The 16920-nt window shown below is 37.2% G+C and overlaps 1 protein-coding gene across 1 annotated transcript in view; it reads right to left on the bottom strand.

The window, feature by feature from the left end:
• The window catches only part of LOC128867029 (axin), a 66528-nt gene extending 50578 nt beyond the window's left edge, over positions 1-15950 (bottom strand). Inside the window, exon 1 of the mRNA XM_054108122.1 lies at positions 15099-15950. The gene's annotated coding sequence lies outside the window, so the exon portion shown is untranslated. The remainder of the gene's footprint in view (positions 1-15098) is intronic.
• Between the last annotated feature and the right edge of the window lie 970 nt (positions 15951-16920).

Genomic DNA, 16920 nt, shown 5'->3' with positions numbered 1-16920 from the left:
CAAAGGTCCAAAAATCTTACGCACAATCTTTCTCTCGAACACTCCAAGCGTCGCTTCATTGGATGTTGTCATCGTCCAAGCTTCTGCGCCATACGTTAGGACGGGCATGATGAGAGTCTTGTAGAGTGTTAGTTTTGTTCGTCGAGAGAGGACTTTACTGCTCAGTTGCCTACTTAGTCCAAAGTAGCACTTGTTGGCAAGAGAGATTCTACGTTGGATTTCAAGGCTGACATTGTTATCGGTGTTAATGCTAGTTCCTAAATAAACGAAGTCTTTTACAACCTCGAAATTATAATTGTCTACAGTGACGTGTGTGCCGATACGCGAGTGCGCCGACTGCTTGTTTGAAGACAGGAGGTACTTCGTTTTGTCCTCGTTCACCACCAAATCCATTCGCTTTGCCTCTTTATCCAGTTTGGAGAAGGCAGAACTAACAGCGCGGTTGTTAAGGCCGATGATATCGATATTATCGGCATACGCCAACAATTGTACGATCTTATAAAATATTGAGCCTATATGCATGCACCTTACCAGCTCCTCGCCGCCATGTTTGAATAGCTCAGCCGGCAGTCCGTCGGCGCCCGCGGCTTTGTTGTTCTTTAGCCGCGTTATCGCTATTCTCACCTCGTCATGATCGGGTAGCGGAACGACAATTCCGTTGTCAACGATTGGGGTATCGGGATCTTCACTTTCTCGGTGGCATGCGCAGCTGTCGCTGTTTAATAGGTTCGAGAAGTGTTCCCTCCATAATTTAAGATTGCTCTGTACGTCAGTCACCAGTTCGCCGTCTTTGTTCTTACAGGAAAACGCCCCGGTCTTGAAACCTTCTGTAAGCCGCCGAACTTTCCGGTAGAATTTTCGGGCATTGTTCCTGTTGGCCAGCATCTCAAGCCCTTCGCACTCACGTATTTCGGCCTCTCGTTTCTTCTTTCGGATAATACGTCTCTCTTCCTTTTTCAGCTCTCTGTAGCGATCCCACATGGCTCGCGTTGCGCCCGAGCGCAGCGTGGCTCTATAGGCGGCATCCTTTCTTTCTGCGGCAGCATGACATTCCTCGTCGTACCAATTGTTTTTTCGGGCTCGCCGGAATCCGATTTCTTCTTCGGCGACGGTACGTAGAGAACGAGAAATGTTGCTCCATTGCTCATGCATGCCGGTTTGTTGGGCAGTGCTCTCTGAGAGCAGGAGTGAGAGTCGAGTGGCGAATCTTCTGGCTGTCTGTTGTGATTGCAGCTTTTCGATATCGAATATTCTTTGCGTAGGTAGATGCACGTTTTTTGCTGCACAGAGGCGTGTGCGCAGTTTGGCTGCAACAAGGTAGTGATCCGAGTCGATGTTGGGTCCTCGGATCGTACGTACATCTAATACACTAGAAGCGTGTCTTCCATCTATCACAACATGATCGATCTGGTGTCGTGTTTTTCGATCAGGAGACAGCCAGGTGGCTTGGTGAATCTTTTTATGCTGGAATCTGGTGCTGCAGACTACCATGTTTCGGGCCCCGGCGAAGTCGATCAGCCTCTGTCCGTTGCCCGATGTTTCGGTGTGCAGGCTGAATTTTCCGACTGTGGGACCAAAAATTCCCTCCTTGCCCACCCTGGCGTTGAAGTCGCCAAGCACGATTTTTATGTCGACCGGAGTGAACGACAGTACTTGGCGACGAAGTCTCTCTCCCACAACAAATCCGACACCGAATTTGCGCTCCTTTACATGGCAGCTGTAGTAGACGTCGCAAGGTACTATGGTTTTCTTTCCTTGCCCCGTCCATCGCATCTCTTGGATGGCAGTGATGTCAGCCTTTACTCTCACGAGGACATCAACCAGCCGGGCAGAGGCACCTTCCCCATTAAGGGACCGGACATTCCAGGTGCATGCCCTCAAATCATAATCCTTAGTTCGTTTGCAGGGGTCGTCATCAGTATAGGGAGGTCTCATCCGAGGCTTTTTTACACTTTTCATTGGGGGCGATTTTTAAGTGGCGGGTCCCAAACCCAACGCACAACCAGCTATCCTGGAATGTTTCGCCTTCTCACGTTACCTCACTCCCGAACGGATGTTCGGAAGCTACCCAGAGGATACGTGGCCTAATCCCGGCCGTTGTGAGCTGCTTGAACCATATGCAGAAGAATTGTCCTGGCCATTCCCAAGTGAATGGCGGTCAGTAACTTTCCCCACTTGCGTGGACTTCTACACATGAAACCATCCTCCAGACAAAAGATCGCAGTTGCTAATAAAGGTGGCCACTTGATTGATATTGTATTCAAACATAGTTTTAATAATTTATAAATAACCAACCCAAATAAAAGTAACTCACTTATACAAATCAGCGGTTTTTTTCCAAAGTTTTTCAATGTTCTCATACCGACATAAAAGATGGCGCACCCTGTATATCAAGTACTTTTTAAGAGTTTGAGAATTTAAAATAAACAAAACAGAAATATGGTTGGAATTTTTTTTTTATTATAATCTGTAAATAATTTCATTGCATTTATTTCTTGAAATCGATATCCGGCATATGTTCGCCACGGCTACGAGTTACATGGTCCATTCGATCAGTCCAAGCTTTCACTACTTTTTCCAATAAATCTGGCCGTATGGCCTCAATGGTGGCTTGAATATTACAATAAATCGATCGTCTTGTTTGCCCCAAATGCCGTCGATGTTTGGCTGATTAATTTTTGGAAACAAAAATGCACTCCCTCGACAGCGCTTGCTATTCACCGTAACGGCAGCTCTTTCTTCATTTCAAAAGAAATTGGAGCCAATGATGCCGCCACGATTGATGATAACTTGACCTTGACCTTACTGAACAGAAACGTTAACACAGTTTGTCATTCTCAGGTGTCAAACCACAGTTGTCCATATCGATAGTTCTCATGAAGCTAAACAAAAACACCCCTTATTACCAATGAAACCGAAAAAAGTGTTTGTCCGAAAAACGCCAATGCTATCGAATATTGCGATAGCGGCATCAGTTTTGCTTACTATAGCTAAAATGGTCGAATGTGGAGCGTAGCAGATCTTATCTGTAGTTCATGATTTCATACTATTACAAACAGGATAGAATACTATCGAGAGACATATGAAACTTATCATAAGTATTCAGGACTTGAGCGGATTTCCCTGCAGGGTATGTTATACTTAGCATAACTGTATTCTCGATGTCACACGCACATACTCCAATTCTCAAACAATACAAAAATTTAACTATTCTGCTTTCATTTCACATTTGCATCGCTCGTATATCGATATGTCAAGGTAGGCAAAAGTCAAAAACCAAACTTAATAGTAGACATGTTTATGCACATACACACATGCATATGCATATGAATGCAAGTTCAATATCAAATTATTCATCCAAGAGAATAAAACTTTCTTCATTGCACAAAGCATATTTCCGTTTAGTTCATATTAATATGAAATTGCATTTTGAGAGGGGAGAACGATACAAGAGCGATATGTACCGTAGGCACACACATACCCACATATGCAAATTCATACCTATGCGCTATATTAAGTCCTTACTTTGAACTAAAATTTGTAAACTACAAAAAAATGGTTCACAGTGAAATGATAAGAATGTTGAAAGCCGAAAAGCACGAAATTATTTCAGTTGCTGGAAAATCATCGACACCCTTTTGCGCTGTTATTGTTTTTACTATTGTATTTTTTCAGTTGAATATTTCAGATTTCGTCTAACCGGTTTTTTTGTTGAATTTAGTTTCAGTTTACAATATAAAATATTGGGTTGGAGGGAAAGTTCTGTCGCATTTTAAATAGGCATGTTTTGCGATTCATGTTGGAAAATAATCCACATTTAACAAGTCGAGAAATTGCAGAAGAGTTTGGCATTCATCATACCTATAACTGTTGGAGATCACATTAAATCTCTTGTGGTTTGTGTTAAAAGAAAGTGTTTGGGTTCTACATGAATTAACGGAAATGAATTTGTCTGATCGTGTAAGAATGTGTTCATCACATCTGATTAGGCGCAATGTGGAGCCGTTTTGGACAAGCTGATTACTGGCGGTGAAAAGTGGATTCTTTACGAGAATATTAAGAGAAAAAATCTTACTGCAAGCCAGGAACATCATCAGCAACAGTGCCCAAACCAAGTATCAATCAACGAAAAGTACTGTTTTGTTTGTGGCGGGGCAAGAAAGGTCCAGTGTACTACGAGTTGCTGAAACAGGGAAAACCCATCAACGTTGATCTGTACTGCAATCAGCTGGATAAATTGAATATAGCTGTCACAGGAAAAACGGCCAGCATTAGCATCTAGAAAAGGAATAGTTTTCCACCGCATACTGCATTGGTGACACATCAAAATCTAAATGCCTTAGGATTGGAAGTCCTTAGTTATCCACCGTATTCACCTGAAATTGCACCATCTGTTTATTACCTGTTCAGATCTCTGCAAAATTATCTATCGGGGAAAAATGCAAGTCTTTTGAAAGTGTTTCTAAGGCAGTTGCTGATTATTTGAACTCCAAGGACAAGAGCTTCTACAAAACAGGAATTCACATGTTACCTGAAAGATGGCAACAAGTTGTAACAAATAACGGAGCTTATATAATTGATTAATATTAAACACATATTTTTATAAATGGATTCAAATATTTTCTTTAAAATACGACAGATCTTTCCGTCCAATAATTGACATTTATACAACTCTATAACTTAAGAAATATGGTCTGTGTGTTCCCCACATGATATTCTAAGAATAATGCTCATACTAAATATATCCTTCTGTAAAGCCTCTACTTTCTACAAGATGGCGCAAATTAATCATCCCATCGGAAGATTTTTACTTCTTGCAAATGGCGTGGTACGTCAATCATATTTGACACTTGAGAAGTAGACAGACAGCTGCAGTATACAAACAGACAAAAGTCAAAATAAAGATTTTCATCGCACAAAATAATTTTTTTTATACTAGGTTGTTTAATAAATTTTACAGTTCGATAAGAGAGGGCATTGCTACAAGCCTAAATTTTTTGTTGGTACACTCTTCATATGAATGTATTGGAAGTTTCATTTCAATCTGTCAATTCATTCATTGTTTACAAGCCATTTAGTACCGACGTCCTACACTTAAAAAGTTTAGTATCGTGCATTGAATTTTTATTTTTGGAAGGTTTAAAAGCAAAGGAAATTTATGAACGAATGTTGAAAGTGTAGGGTTGCTGGATTTAAATGTAGTCGTAAAACCCTAGAAGACGATCCACGTCAAGTACGACCAAAATCAGGAGCGACACCGAGAATCGTAGAAAAAATACATGAGATCGTATGGGAAAATCGTCGAGTGACTGAAAGAGATTTAGTAGAACCCCTAGGTATCTCATTGGGCAGTGTGAGCAATATTTTGACTGAAGTGTACTGGGTTTCAGGAAGCCGTGTGCACAAAGGATGCCGCATTCGCTAACAATGGAACAAAAAGACATTCGAATGCAATTTCTCAGCAACATTTAGAGCGTTTTCGGAAAGATAAAGTTTTGCGTCGACTCATCACTATCAGTGGTGTGAACCTGGTTCTTCGGCTCCGAAACGAGTTCGTGCCCAGAAATCGGCCAAGAAGGTGTTAGCATCAGTTTTTTTGGATGCGAAAGGAATTTTGTTTGTGGATTAGTTGCAAACGAAAAAAAAAACAGTAAATTCTGATTATTACTGTAAAAAAAATTCATGAAATTAAAGTGCCAGTTCGCAAAAGAATAAAGAACCTTTTCATCAGGGCAGTGCATCGTGTCACAAGAGCATTTTGCCAATGGCTAAAATCCATGAATTAAACTTCGAATTGATGGGCCGATCTGGCACGTAGCGACTTCCATCTGTTTCCAGACCTAAGAAAATTCATACGTGGAAAGCGGTTTTCATCAAATGATGAGGTAATAACAGCTATGGATTTTGCAGCCTTTCCAGATTCTCATTTCAGGTATGGAGTTCATAATATCTTGGAATAAGTGTATTGATGTTCAGGGAGACTATACTGAATAATAAAGTGTATTTGAAACCACAAGATTTTATTTTTCTTATCGAACCGCAAAACTTATTGAAACAACCTAGTATTTAGTAACAAAGTTATTCAAAAACAAAATTGGATGATTAATTTTGCGCCACGATTTCTATTCGCTGTGCTTACCGTTCCATCTAAAAGTGTCATGTAGGAACAGCACACCCATTTTCGGAATAGAACGTTGCTTTTTCACATTTCGGTATGTTTTCTTAAGGCCGGCGGGCCAATTAAAAGGTTTAATAGAATAATACATACGTACAAGAAGCAATTGTCCAATTTGAAACTGATCAAAGTGTTTTGATATTTTGAAACACTAACTGTGAAAAATACGTTCACACTAAGCTGTGACTAAATTATGTGAAAACTCATTGAGGTTGGGATTCTTTTTATGCCAACATTGTTTTCTCCTCTCATAAAATTAATTTAAATAAATTAGTGATTTTGGCAGCGGAGAATGTGTTGATTTTTCTGTTCAGTAAGGTTTGAACGTTTTTTCTAATAGTGATCGCCCCTCGGCAGGCAATGGCAAACCTTCGAGTGTATTTCTGCCATGAAAAAGCTACTCATAAAAAATATTTGCCGTTCGGAGTCGGCTTGAAACTGTAGGTCCCTCTATTTGTGGAACAACATCAAGACTCACGCCACAAATAGGAGGAGGGTGTACGCGCCAATTATATATATATTAGGATTGACAATCATTTAATGTCATCACAACGGTTTCAAACTGTGGAAATTTACTTTGAAAAAAAAAAAAAAAAAAAAATGTTCACGAAGTTCATAGAGCACTGGCGGTATCCTCGGCTCTTATTTCTTTCGAAATGAGCTGCAATGTATGGTGTACGGTGAGCGCTAATGAGCGACGCTGACTAAATGTTTGTTTCCAAAAGTTAATCAGCTCAACAGCATTTGGTGCCAACAAGACAGCGCAACTTGCCATTCAGCGCGCTTAACAATCGATTTATTGCAATGTTCAAACCACCATTGAGCCCATACGGCCAGATTTATTGGAAAAAGTAGTGAAAGCTTGGACTGATCGAATGGACTATGTAACTCGTAGCTGCGGCGGACATATGCGGGATATCATATTCAAAAAATAAATGCCATACAATTTTCTACCAAATTTTAATAGAAAAAAATGCATTCCAACAATATTTCTATTTTGTATTATCATTTTAAGTTCTCGAGCTCTTACGGAAATACCCTTTACAATAAAAAAATTGGAAGCATAGCCATTAAAAAAAAATTAAATAAATTAAATTAAAAAAAAAAAATTAATTAAATTAAATTAAAAAAAAAATGTAAATAATATTGTAAAAAAAAAAAAAAAAAAAATTAGTAATAAATAATAATACAAAAAAAAAATTAAAAATAAACAATAATAGAAGAGAAAATAAATAAAATAAAATAAAAACCGCTAAAAATGGTATCTGCTTATTCCTATGTCACATCATGACATTTGCTTGGTTGGTTTATTGTTTATTACATTGGGTGGTATAACAAAGGGCAGAAAAAAAGAAGAAAAAATAATTAATTAATTAAAGTAAACAAACAAATTAATTAAAAAATATATATAATAATATAAAATTAAATTAAAAAAAATTAAATACAAATAATATTAAAAAAATTAATACAATTAAAAAAGAATAGCCCCGCTAGAAAAATGGTATCTGCTTATTCCTATATTACATCATCAATTTTGTCTGGTAGGTTATTTTTAATTTTTTATGACATTCGGTGGTATGATAAAAGAACAGAAAAAATTATTTAAACAAAAAAAAATTTAAATATATAATGAATTAAAAAAAATAGTAATATAATACGTTAAAAAATACAATAAAAAAACAAAACAAATTAACAAAAAAAAAAATTAAATAAAATTAAAAAAGCAATTAAGTGAAACTTTTTTTTAATTATAAAAGGCATTATAAAGATATTCTAAAATGCTCTCTCCCAAAATAAGTTTCGGATATGAAGGCAATGATCTTTTAAAGTATCCTCAAATCCAAAAACCATCCTTCACTCAAAACTACGTAAATATTATCAAAATTAAGTAAACATTACGCTTAACACTCTTTATTATTTGATTATTATTATGATAAATTTCTCATTCCAGAAGAGCAAAACAACCATTTGCAAAAGGAATTGAAAAGCGTATCTTCTGTGCTTGCCAACCATATGGTCTATTAAGAAATATTTGCCATCCGCGTTTTCACGAAGCCTTCAAATTTGAGTTTTTTCCAAATAATTGCAAGAAAAAATAGACAATGTGGCATTTATGCCAAACAAAAATTTAATTGTACTTTTTATAAAGCTACTTTGTATTTTCCTTATAAATATAACACTATTTTTATTATTACAAGTTTTTTATCTTTCAGATGGTATACATAAGACAACGCATTGGTTTGATGATATTTCGAAGTCGCTTAATGAATTGTTTACGGAAGAACTCGCGTTTAACTTAAACAGGGATAGCAACCAGAAAAAGCTAGCATTGCGGAAATATACAATCTTTTCACATGAACTATAATTATAAATACTCATTATACAAAACCAAGGCAAACTAGCAACAAAGGCGATCGGCTCGGGTTTTTAATAGTAATATGATTTTGCAGTGAGAAATGTCACTCATACGCCATGTATACGCCATAAGTACTTTAAAAACGCCTGTATTACAACACAGCTGTATTTTGACGTGATAACGTCTTATAATTCGATTTAACAGGCCTGTAGTTACCTTGCTCATTAGTGTTACCTTGCTCTTTAGTGTTACCTTGCTCATATGTAGTTACCTTGCTCATTAGTGTTACCTTGCTCTTTAGTGTTACCTTGCTCTTTAGTGTTACCTTGCTCATTAGTGTTACCTTGCTCTTTAGTGTTACCTTGCTCATTAGTGTTACCTTGCTCATATGTAGTTACCTTGCTCATTGCATTGAATGAACTGCAAATTCTTTCACCATTCGAAAGCTACATCCTCCACGAGTAACGTGGATTATATTTTATTTTGGAAATAGGGCTCGAGATATAGGTCAAAACGTGGACCCGGGTAACCTTCGGATGTGTATGTACAATATGGGTATCAAATGGAAGCTGTTGGTGAATGCTTTAGTCCAGAGTATTTTTCATGCCGCTCCGTGACTAGGGTCTCGAGATAGAGACCAAAACGTGGACCCTAGAATGTGTTTGTACAATATGGATATCAAATTGAAGCTGTTGGTGAATGCTTTAGTACAGAGTATTTTTCATGCCGCTCCGTGAATGGGGTCTCGAGATATAGGTCAAAACGTGGACCCGGGTAACCTTTGGCTGTGTATGTACAATATGGGTATCAAATGAAAGCTGTTGATAAGTGCTTTAATACGGGGTAATTTTCATACCTATTGATGACTAGGGTCTGGAAATATATGCCAAAACGTGGACCCGCCGTGTCTTTGCACCGAATTAAACCAAACTTACACACATTGTTAAGGAGGTATTGAAGATGGTTTCCGTATAGTTTGGATACCTATTGGTAGACAGGGCCTCGAGATATAGGTCAAAACGTGGACCCGGGTAACCTTCGGATGTGTATGTACAATATGGGTATCAAATGGAAGCTGTTGGTGAATGCTTTAGTTCAGAGTATTTCCATCCGCTCCGTGACTAGGGTCTCGAGATAGAGACCAAAATGTGGACCCTAGAATGTGTTTGTACAATATGGATATCAAATGAAAGCTGTTGATAAGTGCTTTAATACGGGGTAATTTTCATACCTATTGATGACTAGGGTCTCGAAATATATGCCAAAACGTGGACCCGCCGTGTCTTTGAACCGAATTAAACCAAACTTACACACATTGTTAAGTAGGTATTGAAGATGATTTCCGTATAGTTTGAATACCTATTGGTAGATAGGGTCTCAAGATATAGGTCAAAACGTGGACCCGGGTAACCTTCGGACGTGTATGTACAATATGGATATCAAATGAAAGCTGTTGGTGAATGCTTTAGTACAGAGTATTTTTCATGCCGCTCCGTGACTGGGGTCTCGAGATATAGGTCAAAACGTGGACCCGGGTAACCTTTGGTTGTGTATGTACAATATGGGTATCAAATGAAAGCTGTTGATAAGTGCTTTAATACGGGGTAATTTGTTATGTTATGTTATGTTATGTTATGTTATATTATGTTATGTTATGTTATGTTGTGTTATGTTGTGTTATGTTGTGTTATGTTATGTTATGTTAAAGTATATTATGTTATGTTAATGTTAACTCATTCTCTATATCCATACAAAATATCTATCAAACAAATAAAATTTAAATTTTCTTTTGAAAAATGCAACCATTCAATCAGTATTTTCTTATGACGTTATCACGTTAAACTATCGTCAGTAAACCGGCTTTACAGACAACCTCTTTTTTTACAAAGATTAGAATTATTTGCATTTCGCATCAATGCCTGATTAACATGATTCAGCCAAAGTAAAATGATTCAAAAATCTGTATTCTATGGCTTTCAATATGCAGACCAACCCGAATAACTTTCGGTCCACAGCGATACCACATGGAATTCATTATTTATGCGTTTTGAAATAGTCCACCCGCATGTTGTCTATTGCATCTATTTCGAATTTAAGGAGACGTTTCGAACATACTGCTGAGATGTCTTCCAATCCATCAAACTGTGGCGCCCATAAATATTTTAAGAGTTTGTTTTAATAACGCAGCACATCCGCAAAGGAGATGATCCACAGTTTCTCTTGAGCCCGGCTCCGCGCTGCCGAGATTCCTTTCTTATAGGCATACGCTGCTACTCTGATATGTTTTCGCCTAGTTCGTTGTATTTCGTTCTTATTGGCTTTGGAATTTCGTTAACAAAATTCGAGGATTTTCGCTGTATCGTCTACCATTTCGTTCCCTTCATTGCTCTTATGGTCTGGAACCAAATCGAAATGTAGCTTACTATTCGCTGCCAACCTTTCTACTGCCTCCCTGCTCTGAAAAACGATTTGGGTCATTATACTACGATGTAATTCCTAATTGCTTTAATGGCTGCCTGACTATCTATGTAAAAGTTACCCTTGGAATTGGTCCGAGTAGTAGCACAAGCTAGGTCTGCTGCCTTTCTAAATGTGGTAACCTCAGCCTGGAATACACTGCAGTGATCTGGAAGCTTATACGACTTTCTTAGGTCTAACTCTGGACAGTTTATCCCAGACCCTACTCCACTAGTCATTTTAGAACCGTCCGTATAAATATTAAGTGTATTACGTTTGGAGCTAAAGCCCTTAAGCCATCCTTCTTTTTCAATAGTGACCTTGAACCTATTTCGCCCTTCAAAAACCGGAGCCGTATAGTATATATTGAGTATATTGTCCCGGTTTATTGAGCTTTGTCTCTAGGTCCTAGACGAGAGTTAATGTAGGGCTTAAACAGAAAAATCAAAATGTGTTTGTTAAAGGAGATGTTCCTCAAGGTATACCCGGGAGAATTTTTTCGAGTTTTTAACTTTTCGTAACTCTGGAAAGCCAAAAAACCGATTTGCGCTAAAAAAAATCATTTAATTTGTTGTAAGTTAAATAATTCATACAAATAAAAAATAACCCTCAGGCATGCCTGAGTATGTAGTACTATGCAAACGATTGGTCCAGTAGACTTGGAGTTATGGTGTACATGGACTTAAAAATTAAAAGTTTTATAAAAAAATTTCAAAATTTTCAGGTATAGAAATACGGCCTGGAACAACGAACGTTCCAATACTCATAACCTCGTCAATTTTGTTACGATCGACACAATATTCTTCAACAAAATCAATATAAAAAAATGCACTCAAAACAGTTTAAATAGATGACCCTAAAAATTTTTGTTACACTTTATTCATTGAGACCTGGTGTGCCGGGTGTGGGCTGGTATAGGACAAAATGAAATATAGAATGAAGCGACAAATTTGATAACTTATCTGATTCTTTCTACACTTCGAAACCTGAACAATGCTGCTAAGATTGAGTGAATGAAGAATGGCCTTTTGTGCCCTCTGCTCATCACAGTACCTCATCGAGACCCAGTTCCCTTATTAAACTCAGGATACCCAGCTCTATCCTGAGCGTATGTGTCTTTCTTTAGGCTGCAGTTGGCCGAAATGTCTCAACCTTCTCCGCGCTATAGCGCTACATTCAAGGAGAAGGTGCATTGGAGTCTCCTGGAATTGGTCGAAGAAACGACAAGAATCAGTGGAATGCAGTGGCCTGCAGTGCGCATTCTCAGTTTGTACTTGAGGAGATTTATGAGTCTTTAAGCCCCTTTTGGTTGTACCCTTTCAAAAAGGATTTCGCCTGGTGTAGTCCAATACTTTGGTGCCAGCACCAAACCTCCCTTAGCCTTAGCTATTCCCTCCTAAGCTTCTCCATGATGGTGTATTGCCCTATAGCAAGGAAGGACTCGGGTCCTAATAATGACAAGACTCTTTTGCCAATGCGTTCGCTACTTCGTTCCCAGTTATACCCCTGTGTCCTGGGACCCAAATTAGCCGGATACCATTGCGCGTTCCTAGTAGATTCAGTTTCTCATACACTCAAGGACCAGTGAGGACTTAATCTCACAGGATGATAGGGCCTTGAGAGCCGACTTACTGTCGCTCAGATAGTCAAATCGCTCATGGCGAAAGTGGCTAGTGTTAGTAACGTGGCCACTGGAACTAGAAATAGGTAGAAAATTCAGGCGAGTTTGCAAATTGCTTGCTCCAAGTTAGGGATCACAATGGTATGCTTACTGAGCGATCCTACTGTAGTGGTGGAGTCTCTCCCCAGTTTTATGAACTCCCGCTCCCCGAAAGTCGCCAGACCAGCCGTTGGATGTCTCTTGAATATCTACACAGCGAGGAAACTATGCTCTCACGTTAAGGAGCACAACAATTTGCTTAGCAATTTAGTAAATAAATCCCTGCAGGAATCCCGGGACTTAACACAAGATTCACTGCGCGCCGCAGTACATAAACAGGTCATAAATTGCATTCTTCGGGAGTCCTTCACTTCCTTCATGAACTTCCGCCCCAATTGCCGTCATCGGAGGCCAACCAACACCTACGACGATAACCACCAAACGATTGTTTCCAAGACAGTCGGTTCTACGTTACCGAAACGACCCGGATTTATATTCGGCCAAGAACTGCCACTCCAGCAGCATTCACCGTATGTAAGTATGGGGAATGTTTATGCTGCTACAACAACAACAACAACAACGATAATGTCCGCGTTTCCGGGGCAGTCTGTTCTAAGTTATCGAAACAACCGCTTAAGGACTATCGCTCCAGCAGCATTCCCTGTACATGTATGGGGAATGTTTATGCTGCTACACCAACAATAACAACAACAGCGATGACCACCGGATGATCAAATATTTCGTTGTCCTTAACTCAAAAAAAAAAGGACTGGATGAACTGCTACAACAACGATGGTGACTGGGGATTTCACCACGACTAGCAGGGCTTGGTAAAGAGCTACAACAATTATTCATGGAAACAATTATTCATGTTTCATAGGAAAAATTATGTAACGTGGAGCGCAGCATAACAAACGAAGGAGCCAATTTCCACTGTAATCCTTCTTTAATCCGTATTGTTAGAAAAACTTGCGCACCCGAGATGCCCACTTGATGTTGGAAAGATGTAAAGTGATTTTTTGGGGTTTTAAGTGATTTTTTGGAATAACGCATGTTTTGGTACAAATTTACATAGATCCCAGCTATGATTTTGCATTAAGAATTTCAAAGCTATTTATTTAAGCTTAGGAATACCCGTTACGCCGATAGTCCATGGTGTATTTCGACATGTTCAGGAATTTTGCGATGATATGTCAGGCTTAGGTAAGTACAGTGAGCAGGCAATAGAATCTGTAGTGGGGAAAAACCACAAAGTAAATGTCAATCATTCAAAATATGAAAAGCACTTGTTACGAGCAGTTTGTGAATATAATGTGAAAAAATACTTACAAATGCAGTTTTGTAAATAAAATGTTTCATTTGTAATAAAAAATATTATCTGTAAAATAAAATTAAAAACTTCAAACATAAGGATTATTATCCTATTGACCGAATTTCGTCTGTATGAAATACTATTGTATAATCGACTTGCTACTAAAATTGCCGAACTCCTACGAATCACATCCAACAAGAACATGCGGGGTTAGAAAACTATCGAGTTAAACTTGGTTCAATCGCACCGTGAAGTATGCAACAAAAAATTTAACGAAAGAAGAACCCGTTGTTGTAGCAGCATAAACATTCTCCATGCATATAACGGAAATGCTGCTGAAGTGACAGTCCTTGGCCGGATATAAATCCGGGTCGTTCCGGTTACGTAGAACCGACTGTCGTGTAAACGCACAATATTTGAACTCATTTATCAGAGTGGCGTCAATAATGTCGAAGAAACTCTATTTTTGGATGCATAGGAAAAACATTTCTCACTAAAATCGGTTAGCATAATTACTAGCCCAAGGATTATTAACTAATCTTGTGCCTTCGTCGGGATGGCAACAGTGTTTAAACTCTTTATGAATTTAGATATGAATGTAAGCCCAGAATTTAACAAGTCCAGGCAACGTGATAATGCCAAGAACCTTCACGATTGCAACTTAATAAAATGGTAGCAGTGTACCATTGCTCATCCAAAAGCACTAGAAGCGGTGGAGTTACGATCGTCTTAAAGTTTCTTGCACTTAATCTTAAAATAAATTCCAAAAAAAATTTAAAATATTTTTTTAGAAAAAACGTAAGCAGTATATACATATGTAGAAGGCTGTATCCTACACAAGAGTTATTCCATCTATTGACAAAAGTAAAAAATTTATTATGCATACAACCAGTCTTATTAAATACAGGGAAGACTTTAAATGCAAAAATTATTTTTGAACTATTGAACAACAAAAAATTTCAGCCTATGCAAGGCACTATGGGAATGACTATTAACGTAATATACTTGAAGCAAAAACATCGTGTGAAAGCCAACCGCGAATTAGATTTCAATTATTTTATTCGAAATTTCATTTCGATGTAGTGTTTACAGAAAACCCCAATGGAATATTTAATACTCATTTGTCAAAAGTTCTCACCTTCAGATATTTCGCTGTCCTTAACTCCTTCTTTTATCGAATTTATCATTGCGGTTGACAAGACGTGGGCGTGGACGGGATTTACTTATATTTTGGCTGTTACTTAAATTGGATTGCGACTTTTAACATATTTATGTACAAATTTGTTTATTTCGCTCAATTAACAAAATTTATTATATTAACCGAATTTGAACAAGATAAATTTATAACAGAGAAATCTCAACAAAAATTAAATAACTCCCATTATTCGTATAGGCACACGATAGCAAGCCACACAGATACCCTTGGTCGCTTTAAACAATTATGAATTCTACCACAACACTTGTCAAATAGCTATTGCTGAGCCATTTGGTATCAAACAGGACACAAAAAAATCGGAAATCGACATTGTTTTGTGCATGCAGACATGGCAATTCTCCAACACGACACATTACAACATTCGTGGAAACATTTTAAGTTTAAAATCCCAATTATATTGCAACGATAACACGGTCATTCAATTTAAGTACATTTTTTCCAACAAATTAGTTTTGCAGATAGTGTTACAGAATATTGTTGTGTACTCTTGCTTTTCTTAGAAATTACTCCACTCTTCACATTGCTTCACCGTCCAAGGTGTTCTAATCCATTTCTTTTCAAGATGTGTTTTCTAGATATTTTCTGCTTCACTGGACGTTTTAATTGATATGATATTTTTGGACTGTCTACTTCTATGGAAACGAAATCTATTTAGACACTATTTTATTAATAACTTCTCGTTTCTTGAACAAATTTGTCTGATATGTACCAATGCGATTTTTTTCGATTCCTTGTATCCACTTTCTTTTTTCTTTTTCTGCTTCAGTCACAGATTTTAGGTTAAGACGATTTATTGTAGTTCATTCCGACACAGCGTTGCAACTATTATTCGTGCTGCCAGATAAATATTGTGAAGCATAAATGAAATGTAAATGTCTTTCTCTAAGAGCAAGCAGTCGTAGCAGAAGGTTGTTTACGTACACTTGCAAGATCTCTTAAGAATTACTAGATGTGAACATGAACTAAATGTCGAAAAATTAAAAAAACAAAAAATTTGAAAAAGAATACATTTCATTCACTTCCATTATTTAATTTTATTAAAATTATTGCATTAATAAAATATCTATTGTATATGCATACATAAACAAAAAATATAAATATAATTAACTTAAAATAATTTTAAACTTTTATTATATATTGAAATAATTCAATATGAATTTGCATTAAATTCAAACTTAGAGGATTAATGCATTTTAATTTAATTTGCTGGTTTAATTCTAATGAACATGTGAATAAAAAACAAAGAATTACAAAGAATTTTAAGAGAATAAAATTATGATAAAATGTTAATTTTTCAATAAAATCTCTATCTTTCACATTATTTACATAATAAAAGAAATTCCCCTTTTCCCCTTAATTCGCAGCTCTGTGTGTTTTGACAACACTGTTTGCAACAGACGCGTGCAAGGACAAGGCGAATAGAATACAGAAGGTGGCGCCTTCCGAAAACCGTTACATTATTTTTTGTGATTTCGACAAGACAAAACCAACAAAAGGACAACATATTAAATATTTTTAGAAATTCAATGAATGACTGCAACTGTTTAAGTTAAATAACACTTGTATTATATTTTTTCCTTCCCTACCTTGCTTTGTTCGTTTTCTTCAGCCATTGTGATGAAATAAAATAAATATGATAAAATTAAAAATGAAATTCAAATTGTTCTGAAAAAGACCCCATAAAAATAAAAATACTATATTTACAGTTGGGGTGTTATAATGCAACTCTGCTATGATATAAAAA

This window comes from Anastrepha ludens, chromosome 2, assembly GCF_028408465.1.
Source record: "Anastrepha ludens isolate Willacy chromosome 2, idAnaLude1.1, whole genome shotgun sequence".
Classification (NCBI taxonomy): Eukaryota; Metazoa; Arthropoda; class Insecta; order Diptera; family Tephritidae; genus Anastrepha; species Anastrepha ludens.
Note: the sequence above shows the minus strand (reverse complement) of the source record. Positions and strands in the feature narration are given on the sequence as shown.